The 24,556-nt window shown below is 45.3% G+C and overlaps 1 long non-coding RNA gene across 2 annotated transcripts; it reads right to left on the reverse strand.

Annotated features, from left to right (window-relative positions):
* Positions 1-168: 168 nt before the first annotated feature.
* LOC132812740 (uncharacterized) lies at positions 169-24,554 on the reverse strand. 2 transcript variants are annotated; one of them, XR_009643770.1, is made up of 3 exons: positions 24,494-24,554; positions 19,374-19,480; positions 169-748 (listed from the first exon to the last, which is right to left on the reverse strand). It is a non-coding gene; the product is annotated as an uncharacterized LOC132812740 (long non-coding RNA). The 2 variants fall into 2 exon arrangements; XR_009643769.1 differs by lacking the exon at positions 169-748 and adding an exon at positions 2,317-2,743.
* Positions 24,555-24,556: the final 2 nt, after the last annotated feature.

A 24,556-nucleotide genomic window follows, 5' to 3' on the forward strand; every position in this document is an offset into this window, starting at 1 on the left:
GATTTGAAGAAATTGCTATTTTCTTTGAAGTAAACAAGCTAAATATATTGGTTGATTTTTTTTCTCTTTTTCACACCAAGTAATGAACAACGGTTTTGGCAGTTCATAAAGTTTTGCATATCGAGAACTTAGCTTTGGAAATGTTCACAACATCATTGAACATGCAGATTCACACTGGGTAGAGACTTTTATTTTCCTTTATTCATTCACAAGATGAGGGTGTCGCTGGCCCGGCAGCATTTCCTGCCCATCCCTAATTGCCCAGGGGGCAGGTAAGAGTCGACCACATTGTTGTGGGTCTGAAGTCACAATGTAGGCCAGACCAGGTAAGGATGGCAGCTTCCTTCCTGAAAGGGCATTAGTGATCCAGATGGGTTTTTCGGAAAATCGATTAATGGTCATCATGAGACTCTTAAATTCCCGAGTTTTTAAAATTTAATTCAAATTCACCCATCTGCAGCAGTAGGCTTTGAACTCAGGTCTCCAGAAGTTTATCTGGGGCTTTGGACTAACTGTCCAGCGACAATATCACTCGGCCAATACTTCCCCACATCACTGCCCATCTGCACAGAGTAAACAGCGATTTTCTGGTACATCAGGACTGACATCAGGACTGGTTAATCACACATACATTTGCTGAATAATTGCAGGAGTTGGATGTTGATGGGCTATTGACATCCATCTATGAACCATGTGTATTCTGAGGTTTGTTTCTGATCATGATTGGAAACAGCATCGGTCTTGTTATCTTTTGGGGATAAAAACAGTTTCAATTAGCTTTCTGTTAAATACCTAGCAATAAAGTCGATCCCTAACTCTCAGGCAGATTAGTTTCCTTTGAAGAGCTCCTCATCCCCCAACCTCCTCCATCCTCACCCCAACAGTACAATAATCTCACAGAGTTTCTTTGTGACTATGAATGAGACAATCTGATCAGCTGCTTCTTTCCCTACTCCTATGTCAAGTTGGATCTTAAACTCCCCTTGCTGCAGTTGTGATCCTGCATCATTGTACAGTGTTGCTCGTATTTCATGTCTTGGACTGTCAGTGTTCATGATACTGCATGTAGCTTCTTGTACATCGGGTTTACAGTGCAAGAGTTTAGCTCTTGCCTTCCAACAACAGTAGAGTCGTACTCCAACAAAGCTTACAGAATCACGGCCCAGCATATTCCCCAACTTCCCTCCTTCCATCAAACCAGAGGATCAGCCCTCATTCAACTGAGAGAATTCAGGAGGGCATGGCAGTAACAGCAGCATGAATACCTAAAAATGGGGTGTTCACCTGATGAAGTTACCAAACAGCATAAGCAGCAAGTGATAGACAGAGCGAAGCAATCCAGTAAACAACGGAACAGATCTAAGATCTGTAGTCCAGCCACAACCAGTTGTGATTGAAGACAAAGGACAGCTGGAGTCCTGAAGACAGTTCTCTCCAAGATATTAATCAACAAGAATGTCAGACTGGATTAATCATCATAAAACTGAAGTCCATTTGATATTAATATGTTTACAATCAGTGTTCAATTCACCACGTGTAGCTGAAGGTAAAGATAATCTTCAAGTGATTGTAACAGTGAAGATACCTGAATACTTATTCAGCAAATTAAAGCCTGTTGTGTTAGTAATAATTTTAAAGAGATATTAAAAGTAAGGTGATTTGAGTATAATGGAAGAAATTTATTGGTGGGTATCTGATAATTCTGTTTTAATGTGAAGTTAATTTAGGATTAGTTAACAAATACACACACGGTAGGGAATCCCAGTCCCATGGAGTGCACATCCAGTTCCATGTGGGAAAACCAGGACACTTCTTGTATCAGCAACAACCACAAGAACACAGAAGTGACACTGGAACACTAGTTTGACCAAGGCGAAAGTACTGCACTCACTCATTGTCCCCACATTCCAGGATTGATGTGATCACACCAGAGAGGGGACAGAGAAGATTGATCAGAATGTTTCTCTGATTGGAGAATTTCTGCTCTGAGGAAAGATTGGATAGGTTGGGGGGTGGGGGGTTTCCAAGGAAGATGAACTGAGATTAAATTGATGTGATAAAATGCTGAGGAATCCAGGTAGAATGGATAGGAAGCAGCTATTCATTAACAGAGCCATCAGGAACTAGAAGTTTTAGATTGAAGATAATTCTCAGAAAAAAAGGGGAAAGGAGAATGTATTTCCCACAGAAATGGTGGAGAGCAGGATCTCACTGATGGGGTGACAGAGGCAGTTACCAGCATTACATTTGAATAAAAGTACGTGGATGGAACTGAAATGTTGGAACGTGCAGGGCGATGGACTAAGTTCTGCAGAATGGGATAAATGCGATTTATTTGACATTTCTCCAGAATATTAAACTCCAGTCCAATTTGAGAAGTTAAACATCACGAAACATACTTTAGCAGGACTTATACAGTTAATAGTAAGTTCCTAGGGAGTGCTGCTAAACAAAGAGTCCTTGGAGTGCAGGTTCATAGTTCCTTGAAAGTAGAGTAGCAAGTAGATAGAATAGTGAAGGGCGGCAGTTTGTCTGCTTGCCTTTATTGGTCACAGCATTGAGAGGTCATACTGAGGCTGTACAGGACATTGATTCGGCAACTTTTGTAATATTCCATGCAATTCTGGTCTCCTTCCGATCAGATGGATGTTCTCAAACTTGAAAGGGGTCAGAAAATAATTATAGGATGTTGCCAGGTTTGGATAGGCTGCTTTCCTTGGAGCATCAGAGGCTGAACGGTGACCTGAAAGAGATTTTTAAAATCAGGCCGGCATGGATAGGATAAATAGAGAAGATATTTTCCCTGCAGTGGGGAGTACGAAACTAGGGGACTGGGAGGGGGTGGGCGGAGGGACAGAGAGGGTGGGTGGATCGAGAGTGGTGGGACAGAAATGGGTGAGGACAGAAAGTGGGCTGAGAGGGGAGGGGAACAGATGGGGGAACAGAGGGGGTGACTGACGGTTGGGGGGGCGACCAACAGAGAGGGGGAACAGACCAAGCGGGGTGCAACCGACGGAGGGAGGGGAGGGAAAAGATGGGTGTGCAACCGACGGGGGAGCGACTGACAGAGAGGGGGAAAGACTGAGGGCGCGACAGACTGACAGATAGGGGGACAGAATGATCGGGGGTGGGGAGAGGGGCGACAGGGATGGCGGTGACCAAGAAAGGGCTGACCAATAGAGAGGGGGAACAGACAGAGTGGGAGGAGACGGAGGAACACAGAGGGGGAAGATGGAGAGTTATTTTTTAGATCTACAACTCAACCCTTTTCCTGTTTTCTCCTCCTCAGCTTAATTCCATCTGAAGGTCACAGAACAACTGCATAGTTTCTGTAGAGTTTCAGGGAGATCAGGTGCTGAACATGGCATTTGTAACATGCTGATCAATAAATGGACTCTGGTTCGACTCCACTGTCTGTGTGGTGTTTGCACATTCTCCCTGTGTGTCTGCGTGGGCTTCCTCTGGGTGCTCTTAATTCCCTCCCACAAATCCAAAGACGTGCAGGTTAGCTGGATTAGCTTTGGGTAATGGTAGGTTACAGAGTTAGGGTGGAATGCTGTTCCGATGGTTGGTATGGGCCGAAAGGCCTGCTACCACACTGTAGGGATTCTGTCACTGAGTATAGGGTTAGGAGGTCACGTTGTGGCTGAGTAGGGCACTGGTCAGGCCACTGTTAGAATACTGCATTCAATTGCAGTCTCCCTGATTTCAGAAAGATGTTACCAGAATAGGACTCAACCTCTTAATGGCAAGTTCTTGGGAAGTGTTAACAAACAAACAGACCGTGCAGTGTAGGTTGATAGTTTCTTGAAAGGTGTGGTTGAAGGTAGACAGGTCGGTGAAGGTGGTGTGCGGTATGCTAGCTGTTATTGGGCAGTGCATTGAGTATAGGAGTTGGGAGATTATGTTTCGGTTGCACAGTTTATTGGCTCGGCCACTTTTGGAATGTCCACTGCTTTGAATTCCAGTCTCCCTGCTATAGGAAAGATGTTGGGAAATTGGCAAGAGTTCAGTAAGGTTTTACCAGGGTGTTGCCAGTATTGGAACATTTGAACCATAGGGAGAGGCTGAATAGGCTGAGGCTATTTCCCTGAATCACTGGACACTTTAGGTGGCTTTATCGAACTTTATAAAATTATGAGGAGCAGTGATCGGTGACTAGTCATGGTTTATTTTTTCCCAGGGCAGGGGAGTCCAAACGAATAATGTGAAGTTTTTTGGAAATGACAAATTCTAGAGGAGAGGGCAAAGTTTAAAGGATATGAAAACCAAAACAACTGCAGATGCTGTAAACCAGGAAGAGAATCAGAAGTTTCTAGAAAAGCTCAGCAGGTCTAGCAGCATCTGTGAAAAGAAATTAGAGTTAACATTTCTGAGGAAGGGTGCCCAGACCGGAAACTTTAACTGATTTTTCTTCACAGATGCTGTATGACCTGCTAAGCGTTTCCAACAACATCTGAGCAAGTTTAAAGGGAGTTGTGTCTGACAAGTGTCTTGTGCAGATGTCGATAAATGACTATAATGTATTCTCCTGGGAGATGGGAAAAGCAGAAACAATCACAGTTTAAGAGGCATTTGGACAGACACATAAGCAGGCATAGGTTGTCAGGGATATGGATCATGTTACAGGCAGATGGAATTAGTTTGGAATGGCATCATGATCTACGCAGACACGGTGGGCTGATTACTCTGGTGCTGTAACTGTTATGTTTTCCAGGGGATAGAATGGTTTTTGAAGAAGTAACAAAAATGATTGATGAGAGCAGCCTGGTCGACATGATCAACGTGGACTTTAGTAAGGCGTTCAGCAAGCTTTCTCATGGGAGACTGGTTAGCAAGGTTAGATCTCATGGAATAAAGCGGAAACCAGCTATTTGAGTACAGACCAGGCTCAAAAGTAGAAGATAGAGAGTGGTGGCGGAGGGATGCTTTTCCGACTGGAGGCCTGTGGAGTGTCTCAAGGATTGGTTCTGTATCCACTATTTTTCATCATTTATATCAATGATTTGGATGTAAACATAGGAGGTATTAGTAATTCTGCAGATGACGCCAAAACTGGAGGTTTAGTGGACAGTGAAAAAGATGACCAAGGCTGCAATGTTTCCTGCAGGTGTCACCATTTCAGATGCTGCCCGTCCTGCTGGGGATCTCCAGCACTTCTTGGTTTTGTTGCAGATTTCCAGCATTTTGCTGAAGCACATGGAGACAGAGAGCTGTACAGCTCCAGATTTTGTTGACTCTGCAGGACTGATGGATGACGAGGGACTCAATCCTCGTTTAATCCTCCTTTCCTTTGGTTTTCGGAGTCGCTGACTACATCACTAATATTCTACGTCCCACTCCCTGACCTGAATCTGACCCATCTAACCCGACACTTCAGATCCCATCCCCCTGCCAGACTAGTTAATACCTCACCAATGGAACTGGCAATAGCGCTCCCCCCATCCCCACCCTCCAGGAGATTTGACCCAGCTCTGCACAGGGGTAACCAGTCAGGCTGGTACAGGTCCCAATTCCTTAAGAATCTAAGCCCTTCCATGGTACACCATTTCTCCAGCCACACATCCAGCTGATCTACCCTCTTATTCCTGCTCTCACTAGCATATGGCACTGGGAGCAAGTCTGACATCATTACATTTCAGGAGCTGCATTATAATGTGTCCCTGCTCTCCCAATATCCAGCTTTCAACCACTCATCCCTTTATTTCATTATGTCATTGGTATCAGGTGTTGTACAACCACAGGCTGTTTACCCTCCAGCTCCAGAATATCCTGTAGCTGCACCATGATATCGCGGATCCTATCACCAGGGAGATAACATACCATCCTGGATTCATGGCTGTGGCCATAGAAGTGCCTGTCTGTAACCCTGACTGTTGAATCCCCTGTCACTCTCTTTCTTCCCGTTCTGGGCAGCAGAGCTATCGACAGTGTCATGAACCTGGTTGTTGCTGATTTCCCCTGAGACCGACACACACACACAATCCCAAGCAGTATACATTATCTGTTTGGGAAGGGAATAACCACTGGGAACTCCTGCACTTCCTTCCTGAGCCTTTTACTTGATCTGATGGTCCCCCATTCCCTTTCTGCCTGTGTAACCCTCACCTGCAGTGTGACTAACTCACTGAACATGCTGTCCATAACATTCTCAGTATTGCAGATGCTCCACAGCGAGTCCACGCACAGCTCCAGGTCTGAAAAGCAGTTTCCCAGTAGCTGCTGATGGCACATTTCCTGCACACACAGCTGTCAGGGACACTGCACATTTTACATTATCAACATTGTACAAGAGAGAACATACGGGGAGTCTCCTGTCAACAGTCTCTCATAGATTAGTAGTCTATTTCCTCATTTTATATTTATATGACCCCTTCCAACTTCAAACATGTAATAAAAATCCTGTATTCTTTACTTAAGCTGATATGTTATACCTTAAAAATGGTTACAAAATCTCCACAGGTATCGCTTACAAACTGGCTGTTCCCTTTGGGACCATGTGAATTTCTGAATGGGCTGAAACAAAACGGAGTTTCAGCTTCACCTTCTCCCTGTCCCACCTCGCTCTGTTTACACCCAACTCCAAAACACTCTCATTGAGCCAAGCAGCCCTCACAGTGCAGCCCTGTCATTGTCATTGTCTGCTCACCCCTACACTGCCCTCAGCCTCCTGTACTGTTCCAATACATCTCAATGGGAGCTCAGGGACAGCACCTCATCTTTCAATTCAATCCTTTGTAACCCCAGAGTCAACATGGACCTCAGCAGTTTCTGGGTGAACAGACAGTTTGAATCTGGAACATTCCACCTAAAAAGGTACTGGAATTTGACTTCATAAAGAGTTGCAGGGAATTGAAAATAAGGAGTTTACAGGTGAGCATCATGAAGTGGGTGATTGGGACTAAATCTGACAGTCCCTACAAAGAGACAAAGTGCAATCTGGACAAATCTGTGCTCCCTCTCAGACCAAAGCAGACCCTGAGCTTCCAGTTGCCTGCCACTTTAACACACGAGCCTGTTCCCTGGCCAACATCTGTCTCATTCTTAATGCAGTGTTCCAGGGAAGCTTGATGCCGAACACTCCAGAACACACCAAATGGCCCTGTATTTCAAGGACGGCAATTTCCCCTCCCATGTGGTCAACAATACCCTTCAGTGTATCTCCACCACTTCCTGCACCTCTGCCCTTGAACCCCACCTCTCCAACCGCAGCAAGGATAGAACCCCCAAGTCCTCAATTTTCAATCAGATACAACACATCATCCTCTGCCATTTCCACCACCGACAATCAGATCCCACCAACAGATATCTTTCCCTCCACACCCCTTTCAGCATTCCTCGAGACCATTCCCGTGACTTCCACATTAGATCCATGCTCCCCACCAACCCACCCTCCACTTCCAACACCTTTGCCTGCCATTGCAAGAGGTGTAAAACCTGTGCCCACACCTTCCCCTCACCTCCATCCAAGACACCAGAGGTCCCTTCCACATCCAGCAGAGATTGTCCTGTACATTGAATAACCTCATCTATTGTTTTCATTGCTTTCTACAACGGGGAGACAGGACGCTAACTTGCAGAATGTTTCAGGGAACTTTTCTGGGAGACATACACCAACCAACCCCACTGTCCTGTGGCTAACCATTTCAACTCCCCCTCCCACTCTGCCAAGAACATGCATGTCCTGGGCCACCTCCACCACAAAATCCTAGCTACATGACTCCTGGAGGAAGAAAACCTCATCTTCTATCTTGGGACCCTTTAACCACTGAATCAATGTTTCGTCATTTCCTCTCCCCCACCTTATCCCAGATCCAGCCCTCCAACTCAGCACCACCCTCTTGAACAGTCCCACCTGTCCATCTTCTTTCGCAATTATCCCACTCCACCCTCTCAACATTACCCTCCACCAGCATCTTCCTATCGCCTTCCCAGCTACCTTCCCGCCAGCCCCACACAAATGCTATTATCTGTCAGTCCTCTTCCCCACTCTCACATCCCTGCTGAAGGGCTTAGGCCCAATATGTCAATTCTCCTGCTCCTTGGATACTGTCTGACCTGCTGTGCTTCTCCTGCGCCAAACTTTAACATAAGCTGGAAGAACAACACCTCATTTTGTACTTGGGGACCCTTCAGGCCTCTGACCTTAAAATGGAACTCATTAATTTTAGGTCCTAAGTCTCCCATGTCCTCGCACCATAGTCCCCCACCCCACACACCAGGCCTTGTTATTACATCGCCTGCCATTACACATTACCTATGGTTAGTCACTAACAATCTCCATTAACATCTATTCACCCTCCCCCAGCCAGATCATTATCCATTCCTTTGTCCAATTGCTCCTGTATCTCATTTTGGACTATATCACCACCTATCACATTTACTCCTTAACCCCTACCTTCTGCATATAAACTGACATTTTTTCTCAGTCACATCAGTTCTGAGGAAGGGTCAGCGGATCCAAAATATTAACTCTGATTTCTCTTCACAGATGCTGCCAGACCTGCTGAGCTATTCCAGTATCTTCTAGCTGTTGTTTCTGATTTAAGCATCCACAGTTCTTTTGGTTTTCATTTACTGGGAGTTTCTAATTCAGGTCTAGCAGCCTACATCATGAGTTTATAAACCCTCCCAGTCCACACTAACTCCATTTCTCTCCCACTCCCTTCACACTCACTGGGTCTCTTCCCAACCCCTGCCCAGGGACACTGCACCTGCACAGCTCATGGTCACATGCTGGCCTGTTGGCGACACCCCTCATTCACTCCCATTGGCTGGAGGATTACACCTAGTCTCCTAATGGTCTGAAGCTGCCGTCAATCAGCCAGGCCCCATTGTGACATGAGTGGTGGGACCCTCCCAGGAGTGTGGGAGGCTGAGGGGTAACCTCAGAGGTTTATAAAATCATGGGAGGCATTGATGGGATAAATAGATAGATGAGGATAGGATATCTGGTCGGCACAGAGGAGTTTGACTGAAGGGTCTGTTTCCGTGCTGTGTATGTCTGTGGCTCTGCCCTGGGATGAGCTTCATCACTCACAGTGAATGGGGCTGAATCAATGTCCTGTAGAGCTGCAAAACAATGTCCCAACTCCAATACTCAATGCACTGACCAAGTACACCAAACGCCTCCTTCACTATCCTGCCTATCCAAGATTCCACTTTCAAAGAACTATGAACCTGTACCTCAAGTCTCTTTGTTCAACAACACTCCCCAGGACCTTCCCATTAAATGTATAAGTCCTGCCCTGATTTGTTTTTCCAAAATGCAGCACCTCACATTTATCTGAATTCACTCCATCTGCCACTCCCCAGCCCATTTGATTGAAGTCCCATTTTACTCTGAGGTAACCTTCTTCCCGATCCAATTTTGGTGCCTGTGTAAAGTCACTGACCATAGCTCCTATTTTCACATAGTCATCATTGATATAAATGATGAAAAGCAGTGAACCCTGCACCGATCCTTACACCATATTGCTCATCACAGGCCTCCAGTCCGAAGGCAACCCTTCACCACTATCCTCTGTCTCCAACCTTACAGCCAATTTTATATCCAAATAGCTAGTCCTTCCACCTTGAATGTCTTTCTGAAGTCCAAGTTAGTGATTTCCATGCACAAAGCCATGCTGACTGTCCCTAATCATTTCTTACCTTTCCAATTACATCTAAATCCTATCCGGAGAAGCCCTTCCAACAACTTGCCTGACTCCAGGCTCACCAGTGTATTGTTCCCTGGCCTTTCCTCATCACCTTTCTCAAATAATGGCACCTGTCTTCCAGCACCTCGGTGATACAAATATCTCAGCGAGGGACCCAACTATCACTTCCCTAGCTTCCCACAAAGTTCGGGGATTCACCTGATCATGTATCAGGGATTTATCAATCTTGATGCATTATACAAGTTCCAGAGACTCTGAACGAATATGGACACTTGTCAAGTTATCCCTATTTATTTCTCCAAACTCTCTCACTTCCATATCCTCCTTCAGTAAAAGCGGACATGAAATACGCAGATAGTATCTCTCCTGCCTCCTGCAGATCCATAGACCGCCTTGTTGATCTTTCAGGGTCCCTATTCTCTGCCTGGTTACTCTTTTGTCCTTAGTGTATTTCTAGAATCTCTTTGGATTTTCCCCAAACTCATTTCACAAAGTTCTCGTTCCCTTTTTTGCCCTCTTAGTTTCCCTCGAGTATACTCCTACCGCCCCTATACTCCTCCAGGTATTCACCCAAACCCAGCTGTCTGTACCTGCCATATCCCTCCTTCATTTTCTTGACCAGAGCCACAATTCCTCTTGACAGGCAGCATTCCTTACACCTCCCAGTCTTGGCCTTAACAGGAACATACAGTCTATATACTCATTGTCTCAGGCCTATGGGGCAACAGCAGATGAAGACAGAGAAACAATCAATCATTCTCGGTAAAGAGGCAGTGCTGGGAAAGATACCAGCCGAAAGGTAGATGGGTCTCCTGGCCGTGATGGAATGCATCCCCGGGGACTGTAAGGAATGGCAGTGGGTAAATAGCAAATACACTCGTGATAATTCACTAAAATTTGCTGACTCTGGGACGGTTCTAACAGATTGGAAAGCTGCAAATGTGATGCCAATATTTTAAAATGGACGTATTAGCATAACTTCTGTAGTGGGGAAAATGTCTGATCTCTCACGAAAGAAATAGTGAGCTATGTGGATAGAAATTGTCTCATCGAGCAGACACAGCATGGATTCATGAAAAGTGGACGACACTAAGATGAGTGGTAGAGCAATGTGTGCAGAGGCCACTGTCAGTCTGCACAGGGATACAGAGAGGTTAATTGAGTGGTTAAGGGTCTGGCAGATGGAGGACAATGTTGGGATATGTGAGGTCATCCATTTTGGTCGGACTAACAACAAACTGGATGATGAAATGGTGAAAACATGCAGCAGGCTGCTGTGCAGAGGGAGCTGGGTGTCCTTGTGCATGAATCACAGGAAGCTGGTTTGCAGGTACAGCAGGTAATTAAGGCAGTGAAGGGAATATTGTCCTTCATTGCTAGAGGGATGGTTATGCTGCAGCTATACAGGGGGCTAGTGAGGCCACACCTGGAGTACTGTGTACAGGTTTTCGTCCCCTACTTCAGGAAGGATGTAATGGCGCTGGAGGGGGTGCAGAGCAGGTCACTAGTTTGAGTCTGGAGTTGAAAGGGTTGCCTTCTGAGCAGAGATTGACAAAACTGGCATGATCCTCATTGGAATTTAGAATAATGGGAGATTGTATAGGAAAAATATAAAATTATGAAGGGAGTAGATAAGATAGAAGCAGGGAGGTCATTTCCACTGTGGACTGGACAAACTATGGTGCATAGCGACAAAATAAGGGGGTATCAGATTTAGGACTGAGTTCAGGAGAAACTTCTTCAGCTAAAGGGTTGTGAATCTGTGGAATTCCCAGCTGATTGAAACAGTTGAGACTTTCATCTTGAATGTCTTTAGGTCAAAATGTAGATTTACGAACAGGAAAGGAATTAAAGGTTATGGGAGAGAGCAGTAAAGTGGAGCTGAGATCAGCCCTGATCTTATTGAATGGCAGAGCAGGCTGGAGGGGCCAGATGGCCTCCTCCTGCTCATATTCCTTATGTTACGTTCCCACTTTTCAGCCGTCCCTTTACCTGGGAATAGCAAAGAAGTATTGAAAGATTTTATCTTGTTCAATCACAATGCACCTTTATCCAATTTAGAACAGCAACTTTTAGATCTGGTCTATTCTTTTTTGGAACTATTTTAAAACTATTATAATTATCAGAGAATCCAGACAGTGGGGAAGCAGGTCATTCAGCCATCACATCCGCACTGACCCTCAGAGACTCCCACCCTACCCATGTAATGTTGCCTTTCCCATGGATAATCCACCCAACCTGCACATCCCTGAACACTGTGGGTAATTCAGCCTGGATAATCCACCCAACCTGCACATCCCTGAACACTGTGGGTAATTCAGCCTGGATAATCCACCTAACCTGCACATCCCTGAACACTGTGGGTAATTCAGCCTGGATAATCCACCTAACCTGCACATCTTTACATAGTGGGAGGAAACCAGAGCAATCAGATGAAACACACGCAGATATTAACAATAAGGTGATCAATCCTTTCTTATTTCCCAGTTCCATCCAAATAATTTCACTGAACTTACTCCATGAATATCGTCCCCAAGCACAACTCTAATGCTATCCCTAACCAAAAACACCACTCGTCCTCCTCTCTTGTCCCCCTTTCTATCCTTCCTATAGCATCTATACCCTGGAACATACAGCTGCCAGTCACATCCATCCCTGAGTCATATTTCTATAATACCGATGATATCCCAGTCCCATGTTCAAACCATAACCTGATCGCATCTGCCTTCCCTGTCAGGCCTCTTGCATTGAAGTAAATGCAGTGTAACTGCTCGGTTCTACCGCGTTCTGCCTTGACTGTTTGATTTCTGAACTGTACCAGCCTCAGACTTACCTCCTTTCTCACTATCTCTTTAGGTTTTACCCCCACTCCCTCACTGGTTTAATGCCTCCCGAGTAGTACTAGCAAATCTCCCTGCCTGGATATTAGTCACCTTCCAATTCAGGGACAATCCATCCTTCTTATTCAAGTCACTTCTACTCCAGAGGAGAATTCAATGACCAAAAGATGTGAATCCTTCTGCCCTACACCAGATCTTTAGCCAATCATTCATCTCCTCCATCCTGCTATTCCTACTCTCACTAGCATGTAGCATTGGGAGTAATTCAGATATTACGACCGAGTATCTACTTTTTTATATTCCATCTATTCCAGCTAATTGCTATATTCTCTCATCAGGACCTATCTTTTCTCTTCCTGTGTCATTGGTACCAATGTCCAATGACCTCCCACTGGTTATTATACCCTTTAAAGAATATTCTGCCACCAATCTTTTCTGAACCTTTCAAGTTCCACAACATCCTTCTGATAGGTGGAGAACAGAATTGCACTCAATATTGTAAGAGTGGCCAAACCAATGTCCTGTACAGCCACAACATGACTGCCCAACTCCTGTACTCACTGCTCTGACCAATAATGTAAATCATACCAATCACCTTCACTATCCTATCCACCTGCGACTCTACTTTCAAGGAATTATGAACCTGCACTGTAAGGAAACTTTGCTCAGTAACACTCCCTCGGACCTGACCATTAAGTCTATCAGTCCTGCTAGGCTTTTCCAAAAAGCAGCACCTCACATTTATCTAAATTAAACTCCATCTGCCACTCCTCAGCCCATTTCCCCATCTGATCAAGATCCCATTGAATCCTGAGGTACCCTTCTTCACTGCCCACGACACCTCCAATTTTGGTGTCACCTGGAAACTTACTAACAATACCTCCTATGTTCACATCCAAATCATTTATGTAAATGATGAGAAGTAGTGGACCCAGCACCGACCCTTGTGGCACTCCAGTGGTCACAGTCCTCCAGTCCGAAAAACAACCTTCTACCACACCCTCTGTCTTCTACCTTTGAGGCAGTTCTATATTCCAAATGGCTAGTTCTCCGTGTTCTCGTATGGTGAGATCTCATCTTGCTAACTAGTCTTCCATGGCGAACCTTGTCGAACGCCTTACTGAAGTCCATATAGATCCCATCTACCGCTCTGCCCTCAAAAATCCACTTTCTTACTTCTTCATAAAACAGCTCAGTCAAGTAAGTGACATGATTTCCCGCACACAAAGCCATGCTGACTATCCCTAATCAGTCCTTGCTTTTCCAAATACATGCAAATCCAGTCCCTCAGGGTTCCCTCCAACTTGTCTGGCACCAACATCAGGCTCACAGGTCTGTAGTTCCCGGGCTTGTCCAAACCGCCTTCATTAAACAGTATCATCATATTAACCAACCCCCAGTCTTCTGGCACCTCAGCTGTGACTATCGCTGATACAAAAATCTCAGCAAGGGGCCCAGCAATCACTTCCCTAGCTTCCTACAGAATTTTAGGACACACCTGATGAAATCCTGGGCATTTATCCACCTTTCTGCGTTCCAAGACATCCAGTACCACCTTCGCTGTAATATGGACATTTTTCAAGGTGTCACCATCGATTTCCAACATTCTATATCTTCCATATCCTTCTCCACAGTAAATGCTGATGCAAAATACTTGTTTAGTATCCCCTCCCCACCCCATCGCCTGCAGATCCACACACAGGCTGCCTTGCTGATCCTTGAGGAGCCCTATTCTGTCTCTAGTAACCCATTTGCTCTTAATGTATTTATAAAAACCCTTTGGATTGTCCTTACCCTATTCGCCAAAACTGTGTCCTGTCCCCTTTTTGCCTTACTGATTTTCCTCTTAAGTATACTTCTATTGCCTTTATACTAGAAGGATGTTCTGGATTGGAATAAATGCCAAATATTTCATCTTGATAAAAGGGCAGGACTTACACTGATTAAAAGTCGGGCCTTGCATAGTGATATAGAACAAAGAGACCTCGGGGTTCAGATCTTTGCAGTTTATGTCACATGTAGACAGGGTTGTTCAGAAGATGTATAGCACACTTGCCTTCATTGCTCACACCTTTGAGTATAGGAGTTGGGACATTACATTGAGGTTGTACAGGATGTTGGTGAGGCCTCTTCTGGAATACTGTGCTCAGTTCAGGTTGTGCTGTTATAGGACAGATGTTATTAAGTCGGAGAGGGTTCAGAAGAGATTTACCAGGATGTTGATGGGAACGGATGCTTTCGGTTATAAGGAGAGGCTAGGTAGGCTGGGACCTCTTTCACTGGGGTGTAGGAGGCTGAGGGGTGACCTTATTGGAGGTTTATAAAATCCTGAAGAGTATAGGTAATGTGAACAGCAGGTGCCCTTTCCAGGAGGGGCGCGATTCAAGAGTGGGTGAGAAAAGGAAGACCCTAAAAAGACGTTCCGGATTTTACTTTTTGTTTTTGTACAGAGAGTGATTCACATGTGGAATAAACTAGCAGAGGACGTGGTAGCTGTGAATACAATTACAATTTAAGGGTGGCACAGTGGCTCAATGGTTAGCACTGCTGCCAGGGACACAGGTTCAATTCCTGCATTGGGTGGCTGTCCATGTGGAGTTTGGATATGCTTCCCCGTGTCAGCGTGAGTTCCTCCAGGTGCTCCCGTTTCTCCCACAAGCCACAGATGTACAGGGTAGGTGAACTGGCAGTCCTCAATTGCCCATAGTGTTCAGGGATGATTGGGTTTAGTGAATTAGTAAGGGGTAAATGTAGAGTAAAACGGTAGGGGAATGGGATTCTAAGAGGAAAAAGCATTTGGACCTGTATATCGATAGGGAATGCTTGGATGGATTTGGACTAAGTGGAGGTAGATGCGATTAGTTCAGTTCGAATTTATGGTTGACACGGACTGGTTGGAACACAGGGTGTGTGTCAGTGCTGTATAACGTTCTGACTCTATCGCTCGTTATCTCTGTAAATTCCTCTATGCTCGGAACTCCCCGTCAATGCCACCTCATCCAGTCTTACAACTCTTCCTTATCTCGATAATTCCTCTCCAGCCTCAAAACTCAAAAAAGTCTATCAGAAATATCTCTATCTCTGTAACATCCTCAATCCTCAGAATCCTCTCCAACTTTCATCTCCTCCAGCTTCATTACTCTCCCTATCTCTAATCCCCTCCAGTCTCTCAAAGCTCTGCTATATGTGCCTTTTTTATTTCCAGCCTTCAGGATTCCCAATGTTTATTTCTCACTTGATGACGGCCCTTTCCGATTCTGTGCTGAGCTTCTGAATTCTTCCTTAAACCTCTCAATCTCCTTTTCCTCCCAAAACATCGGCCAATAATGTCATCTACTCTAGTATCACCTTTCTGACCTGAAGTCCAATGGAGCCTGTCATATTCCTATAATAAACATCTTAGCGGTCTACAGAACAGAAAAAGGCTCTGGTAGTACATCGGGTCTGTGACAAAGAAAACTACCACCTAACTGTCCTCATCTATTTTCCGATAATTGTGGAAAAGTCTCATCTATCATGGCATTGCAAGTGCACACTAAATACATCTCAAATGCTACCGGGATTTCTGTGTCTCCCACCCTTACAGACAGTGAGGTTCAATGCAACTGTTGCTCGATGATGACATCACCCACAGGAACACAGAGCAGCTGGGTCTGTGCAAACCAGAGATCACCCACACATTGGGAAGGATGGCAGGGTCCCTGAGGGGGGGGCACAGGAGATTTACCAGGATGGTTCAAGGAATGGGGGATTTTAGTTGCAGAGACATGGGTGCTGTTAATAAATATCAAGAATATCCATCTACAATAGATGGACTCTTGTTCTCAACCTCTCCCCTTGCCTGGGCTGTGGTAACCTTCAGGTTAAACCCACCACCAGACATTTCTCCCTAATGAGACAGCAGCCCTATGGTCTGGTCAGACAATGCTGCCTTTCCCTTTTACACAGTGATGCCACTGTACCCTGGGGATGGGAGAGGGAATGCTGAAGGTGGGGGATGGGACACCACTCAGGCACAGTGCTTTGTCCTGGAGGATGTTCACTTTAATATTGTTGGGGGCTGCACTGATGCAGGCAAGTGGAGAATGTTCCAACACAATCCTGATGTGTGCCTTATAGGGAGCAAACAGACATTGGGGAATCAGGTTTGGGGAAACAGATTGTTCTCCTTGTAGCAGAGGAAATTGCGGGTGCCCTGTGACAGAGGGGTTTACAGATTTAGAATAATCCACCTTACACTCATGAGTTCATCAGAAAAGGATTACAGGACACATATTGAAGACTTGGGGGAGATCTACTGAGAGTGTGGGGTGATTCAAAAGAGGACATTTATGCAGCAAATGGGAATGAGCTGGAATACAATACTCACACACAATGTGAATATCCAGCTCCTGATGAATTGAGTAATTTTGTCACAGTTTGACGTTACAATTACTGAGATTACCATCTGAATGTCCACCTGTAATACACGTTTATAAAACTGTCACTGTCAGTTCATTTAAGAAACTCTCACCACCCCCTCCTCCTGGCCCAGGATGACTGGACACATTACCCCTTGTGGGGGTCAGCAGTTAGTTCAGGGGGAAATCTGTATGGGTTTCTGTGAGTTTCCACACTGGGTCTTCATGTGACTGAACAGGGCAGATCTTTGACACATGGGACACAATGTTTCAAGAGTCAGTGCGATGTGGAGAGCAGGATGTGTGCTTCCTTTTCTTTCCTTCCGTGCTGCTGTGCCTCATCAATTAGACGGGGGGGGGGGGGGGGGGGTGAAAGGCTCATGCAGCTCGATGGGCAAGTTGTCTCCATTCTGACCCATGAGCAGCAAGCTCCTCCCAGTCATTCCAAAGAGTCTCTCTGAAAAGGTAACAACTGCTTCCCACTGCCCAGTGCTCCCAGGAAATGTTTAGAAGAATGAGCGGGAAATCTCTGAGAAAAGGCAGAACGGTAAAGTTCCAAAAGGATTATAAACAGTTTACAGAGAGGGATTCATTGGAGAAGTGGGCAACAAGTTAGCAAATGGAGCATAATTTGGGAAATTGTGAAGTTGCTCATTTTGGAGGAGATAATAAAAGAACAGAGTGCTATGTAAATGGTGGAAACTGTCGAAAGCTGCACCACAAAGGGACCAGGGGTAATTGCGTAGGAAACACAGTTATAACAGGATGGGGAATGGAACGTTGTTTCTTATTACAAGGAGTTTTCAGTGTAAGTGTTTGGAGTATATACCTGAGAGTAACTTTACAAAGTGCGAGTGAGACCACATCTGGAGTAATGACAGAAGTTTTGGTCCCTTTATTTAAGGAATACATAATTTCATCTGAGGCATTTCAGAAAAGATTAACTGGGATGATCCCTGGCTTGTAGGGATTATCTTTTAAGAAAAGGCTGAAAATGTTGGGACTCTACTCACTGGATTTGGGAAGAATGAGAGGTGATCTCATTGTAACATGCAGGATTCTTAAGGAGTTTGACAGGGTAAATACTGAGAGGATGTTTCCCATCATGAGGGATCTGGAATCAGATACTCGGATAGTCACGGAATCAAGGTTCTGTTTTAGATTCGTCAAGTTTAAGGCAACATCAACACGGGTCAGGGGTTTCAGTAGCAATGGAGCTGGGTGAAGGGGGGGGGGGGGGGAAGCAACGTTTTAGAGATTGGAATTCCTGGTGTTTGTGATTGTGTAGATACCTGATCAGAAGGTCACCTTGGGGTTACAGATATGAGAGCAATATTGTGAAGAGTGTAGTTCTGCCTCAGACAGTTCCCAGGGAGAGGGAGGGGCTCAGCAGTAAGGGAAAGGAATTTGTAATAGCAACTGAAGGCAATGGGTTTAACCATTTCAATGTTCCGTTGCAGGAAATTGCAGCCAATCGCGTAGTGGGAGTGTGATGAGCAGTTTGATAACTGAGTAATGGAGAGGGATGATGGGGAGGGAGAGCTAGGCATTGTCAGTGTACATGTGAACCCTCAGACGGTGCTTTTGGACGATGTCACCTCCTGACAGTATGTGGGTGAGAAACAGGAGGGACCAAGAATCGATCCTTGAGGACACACCACATACAAGGAATTTAGAAAGGAATGGGAGAGTGGGGATGGAGTAGGTTTTTCCAACAACGGTGAGGTCAAAATATTACTTCGTAGCAGAATGGGAGAGAAGGACATAACCAGAAAAGACAGACAGACAGAACAAGGAACAATACCTGTGATTTGGTGAGGGGAGGGAGGTGGGGGTGATGTGGAGGAAGAGCCCAACTCCAAAAACACACTTTCTTCATTGGTGACATCACCCAACTCCACCCTAGTCTCAGCTCATTTACTGAATGCAGGGATGGACGAGTATTTATCTCCAGACTTAATTATCCAAACACTCTTGGCCAGCCTCCCACATTCAACTTACATGTAATCTCAAGAGTATCTTAAACCCTCCTGCCCAAGTGCTCACTTGTACCAAAACTAGTTGATCCATCGAAAGGCTCCTATTTACAGGCAACAATTTAAAATTCTCACCCTGTGAACATCCCTGTCTCCCTGCACCACACACCCTGCAAGACCTTGACAACTCATTTGTGTTTATTCATTGCTTCACCTGTCTGGCTGTTTCTACTGTTGCCAAGGCAACACTGTCTGGAATTCCCACCTAACCCTCAGAGACCTGCTTTCCGCTTTTAAGGTGTTCTCGAAAACCTGCTCATTTGGCAATGCTTTTGATCACTTGACCTAGTATCTCAATCTGTGGCCTTATGCCAGAATTTTTCAATAGTATTTCTGTGAAATTATAAACATGATTAAAAAAAACAAACTGTTGCTGATTTGCACATACATTGTCAACTCTTCAATATTGCTGAGTGAATAATCTATAACAGCACTTACCCAACCACATTGTGGGAGCACCTTCACCACATGAACTGCAGCTGGACAGGGAAATCAAACATCACCCTCTCCACAGGCAATGGGGCTTTGGCACTGATCACTGGGATCTGTGGAGGGAGAAACACAGTTGCTATTTCAGGGAGTGCAAAATGCATTATAAGGAGGGAAAATGGTGCAGAATTTGGGATTTTCAAATTTGTGATTCACAATGTGCACTAAGTTCTGTAAAGCCTCTCATGCCATACCATGAAAATTTCCTTCTCTTCCTGGTCAATATGTCTTTCCTTTCCCTGCCCTGCACCTTCACACATTCCAATGCCTTGGCCACAACAACACTGTGCTGTCAGTGAGTTTATCACGTGGTTGAGTATTGTCCCGCCCCTCATTCACTCCGATTGGTTGAAGGACAACTGGCACATCCTGGTCCTCCAGCCCCGTTCCCCCGACTCTTATTGGTCCTGCGCTGACATCAATAATCCGAGGCCCATTGTGGGCTGGAGCATGCTCAGTGCTTCCTGCTTTTGCTGCTGTTCATCAGGTATGAAGAGAGAGAGAGGGCTCATCCCTGTTTCTCTGATGTCAGACAATAACAGCAACTACCTGCATTGTATGGAGCCTTTCACATTGACAAATCTCCTAAAATGTTTCACGAATGATGGAAACGTTGATTAAAGAGAACGATTTTTAGATACATCTTTAAGGCGGACAGAGGGGTGAGGGAGGATATTCCAAAGGTTTGTGTCCTCAGCAGCTCCAATCGTGCAGTGATATAGGTGGGCAACAGCTTACAATGGAGACAGTTCGTGGCTAACCACAGGTTAACAACCTCATGTCGTAGCCACCTCATGTCACAGCCTGTCATTACACACTACCTATGGTTAGCCACTAATAGTCTCCATTAACAGCTAGTCACCCTCCCCCAGTCAGATCGTTATCCACTCCTTTATCCAACCGCTCTTCTCACTCTATCCCCACCTTTACTCCTTTTATCTTGCCCCCATCCCCCCACACTATCTTCTGCACATAAACGGACTTTTTTTTTCTCAGTAACATCTGTTCTGTGGAAGGGACACCGGATCTGAAACGTTAACTCTGATTTCTCGTCACAGATGCTGCCAGACCTGCTGAGCTTCTCCAGAACCCCCTGGTTGTTGTTTCTGATTTACAGCATCTGCAGTTCTTTTGGTTTTAATTTACCGGGAGTTTGTAATTCAGTCCAGCAGCCTCTGTCCCAGTCCCTGCTGTCTCTCCCACCCCCCACCCAGTGACACTGCACCTGCACAGCTCATGGACAGGTGTCGTCTTGCTGGCCACACCCTCATTCACTCCCATTGGCTGCAGGACCACACAGACTCTCCTCCTATTGGTCTGGAGCTGCCGTTAATCAAGCCGGCGCCGATTGAGAGGTGAGCTCCTCCCTCTCTCTGCTCTGGGATGAGCTTCATCATTCACAGTGAATGGGGCAGTATCACAGAGCACAGGGGCTGGGGGCTATTCAGCCCATTGGAGCTGTCCTCTCTCCCTCTACAGATGTTGCATATATGTCCCAACTACCCCCAAATCTTTCCTTAAAAAGTAAAATTCCAAGTCTGTTTCAAAATACCTGCTGAATCTGTGTCGTTCAGACTGTTCCAGATGCTCAGAACTTACTGAGTAAAATAGTGTTCACATTTTCACCTTGTATTATTTGCCAATTACTTGAACGTAGTTACTAAAAATTGTGACAGGGTTAACAATTCCTCTCTCTCTTTGCAAATTCAAGACCTTGGAACCAAATCTGCGCCAGGTCAAAATCACTGCTTCACCTTCTCAGCTCCAAGGATAATTATCTGTGCTTCAGCTAGCTCGAAACAAAAGAGAAGAATGCATCTTAATTTATTAAGATCAAAGAAACAGACCTCCGGTCCAATTCGTCTGTGCCAACAAGGAATCCTAAACTAATGGATTCCCATTTACCATCTATTGGCCTGTATCCATCAAAACCCTTCCTATTCATGTACCCAATTGGAAGCCTTTTAAATGTTGTGATTTTTCAGCCTCCACTACTTCATCTGGTAGCCCCTCCCATACACACATCACACTCAGCTTGAAAATGTTGCCAGTTCGATCCCTTTTAAATCTTTGCCCTCTCAACTTAAACCCATGTGCTCTAGTTTTGGACCCACCTAACCTGAGGAAAAAGGATGCCAGCTGCTCACCTTATCCACGTGCCTCGTGATTTTATAAATCTCAATGAAGTCACCTCTCAGTCTTTGACTCTCCAGAGAAAATAGCCCCAGCCTATTCAGCCCCTCCCTGTAGCCCAAATCCTCCAATCCTGGTAACGTTTTTGTAAATCTTGTCCAAACCTTTTCAAATTTCACAACATCCTTCCCAGAACAGGGAAATTCAAACTGAAAACAGAATTCCAGAAGTGGCTTAATCAACGTCCTGTCCAGCCACAATATGACGTCCCAGCTTCTGTATTCAATGCATTGACCATTAACGGAGAGCGTTAATGGAGTCCCATTTGCCAGCGGTTCACCCTTATCCCTCTAAAACCTCCCTCTTCAAGTCCCCAGTCAGACACCTTTTAAATGCTGCAATTGTACTAGCCTCCACCCCTTCCTCTGGCAGCTCATTCCATACTTGCAATGCCCTCAACATGAACACAATGCCCCTTAAATCCCCTTTAAATCTTTTCCCTCTCACCTTAAGCCTGTACCCTCTCGTTCTGGAGCCACCGAACTTGGGAAAAAGTCCCTGACTGCTCACCTTATCCATGCCCTTCATGACTTTATAAGATCACCTCTCAGCCTCCAAATCTCCAGGGAAAATAGTCCCAGCCTATTCAGCCTTTCCCAATAGCTCAAATCGTCCAACCCCAGGAAAGTCCTTGCAAATGTTTTCTGAACCCTTTCAAGTTTCTCAACATTATTCCAAGAACAGGAAGATTGGAACTGAAAACAGAATTCCAGAAGGGCTTCATCAGTGCCCTGTCCAGCCACAATATGACATCACAACAGCTGCATTCAATGCATTGACCAATAACGGGGAGCGTACCAAATGCTGCATTCACTCCCCTGCCTACCTGTGACTCTACTTTCAGGGAACTATGAACCTGCACTCCAAGGTCCCATTGTTCAGCAATGTTCCCCAGGACATTACCATTAAATGCATAAGTCCTGCCCTGATTTGCCTTTCCAAAATATAACAGCTCACATTTATCTAATTTGAACTCAGTCTGCAATTCCTTGCTCCAATGGCCCATCTGATCAAGATCCTGTTGTATTCTGAACTAACCTTCTTCACTGTCCACTACACCTCCAATTTTGGTGTCTTCTGTAAACCTACTGACCATATCTCATATATTCACATCCAAGTCGTTTATTTAAGGGCCCAATATCCATCCCTGCAGCACACTGCTGCTCACAGGCCTCCAGTCCGCAAAGCAACCCTCAATCATCATCCTCTGTCTCCTACCTTCAAGGTAGTTTTGTAATGGCTTGCTCTCCCTGCATTCCATGTGATCTAACCCTGCTAACCAGTCTGCTTTGTGGAACCTTATTGAATGTCCATATAAACAACATTCACCGCCTGGCTTAATCAATTTTCTTTGTCACTTCAAAACACTCACTCAAGTTAGTGAAACACAATTGTGCATGTACAAAGCCACAGTGACTCTCCCTGATCATTCCTTACCTTTCCAAATAGATGGATTCCTGTCCATTCGAACAACTTGCCTGCCTGACTTCCGGCTCACTGTTCTCTTGTTCCATGGCCCCTCCTTACCACCTTTTTTAAAATAATGGCACCTCACCTGTCGCTATCAAACATACAAATACCTCAGGAGAGGCCCAACAATCACTTCCCTAGATTTCCAGAAAGTTCCAGGATACACCTGATCAGGTTCCAGGGCTTTATCCACCTTGATGCGATTTAAGACATCCAGTCCCACCTCCTCTGTAACATGGACACTTTTCAAGTTATCACTGTTTATTTCTCCAAACTCTCGAGCTTCCATATACTTCTCCAGTAAAAATGACGTGAAATATTTGCATATATTTCACACCCCCTGTGATTCCATAGACAGCCTTGTTGACCTTTAAGCGGTCCTATTCTCTGGTCCAGTTAATCTTTTGTCTGTGATATATTTGTTTAATCTCTTTGGATTCTATTCCAGGACATCCCAGAAAGGCCTACTACAAGGACCGTAACTTTCCTCTGACTTGATCAACAATGCCCTCCAACACATACCCTCCACTTCCCGCACCTCCACCTTTACCCCACCCCTCCAGCCACAATAAAGAATACAGCCCTGCGGTCTTCATCTTCCACCCCACTAATCTCCAGATACAGCGCATTAACCTCTTATTTCTGCTACCTAAAGTCAGACCCCACCATAGACATATTTCCCTCCCCACCGCTATCTGCGTTCCACAGAGACCATTCCCTCTGCACCTCCCTTGTTAGGTCCACACCCTCCCACCAACACATGCTCCACACCTTTGACCTTCCCTTACCGCCACGGGAAATGTAAAACGTTCAGCCACACCTCACTGAGCTCTGTCCAGGACCTCAAAACGATCTTTTTACATCAGGCAGAGATTTGCCTGCACATCCCAAAACCTCATATACTGCATCTGGACACTATGGGAAATTTAACATGGTTCATCCAACTAACCTACACATCTTTGGACTGTAGGAGTAAATTTGAATATCCGAAGGAAACCCTCACAAACACTGGGGAGAATGTGCCAACTCCAACACAGACAGTTGCCTGAGGCTGGTATCAAACCCAGGTCTCTGTTGCTGAGGAAGCAGCGCTAACCACTGAGCCACAATACTGTGGGATCTTTGGTGCTGATGTGCTGCCCCACTGATAACTCAGTCACTCACCCTGCCTCATTTCCTAAGAGGCAGTGATGATGGAGTGAAATTATCACGAGACAGTTAATCCAGAGACCCAGATAACGTTCTGGGGACCTGGGTTTGAATCCCATCACGGCAGATTTTGGAAAGTGAATTCAATAAATATCTGGAAAAAATAATCTAGTGACGACAAGGAATCCATTGTCAATTGTTGAAAAAACCCATGTGGTTCACTCATGACCTTTAGGGAAGGAAAATGCCATCCTTACCTGGTCTGGTCTGCATGGGACTCCAGACCTATAGCAACGTGGTTGATTCTTAACTGCCCAGGG

This window comes from Hemiscyllium ocellatum, unplaced genomic scaffold, assembly GCF_020745735.1.
Source record: "Hemiscyllium ocellatum isolate sHemOce1 unplaced genomic scaffold, sHemOce1.pat.X.cur. scaffold_296_pat_ctg1, whole genome shotgun sequence".
Lineage (NCBI taxonomy): Eukaryota > Metazoa > Chordata > Chondrichthyes > Orectolobiformes > Hemiscylliidae > Hemiscyllium > Hemiscyllium ocellatum.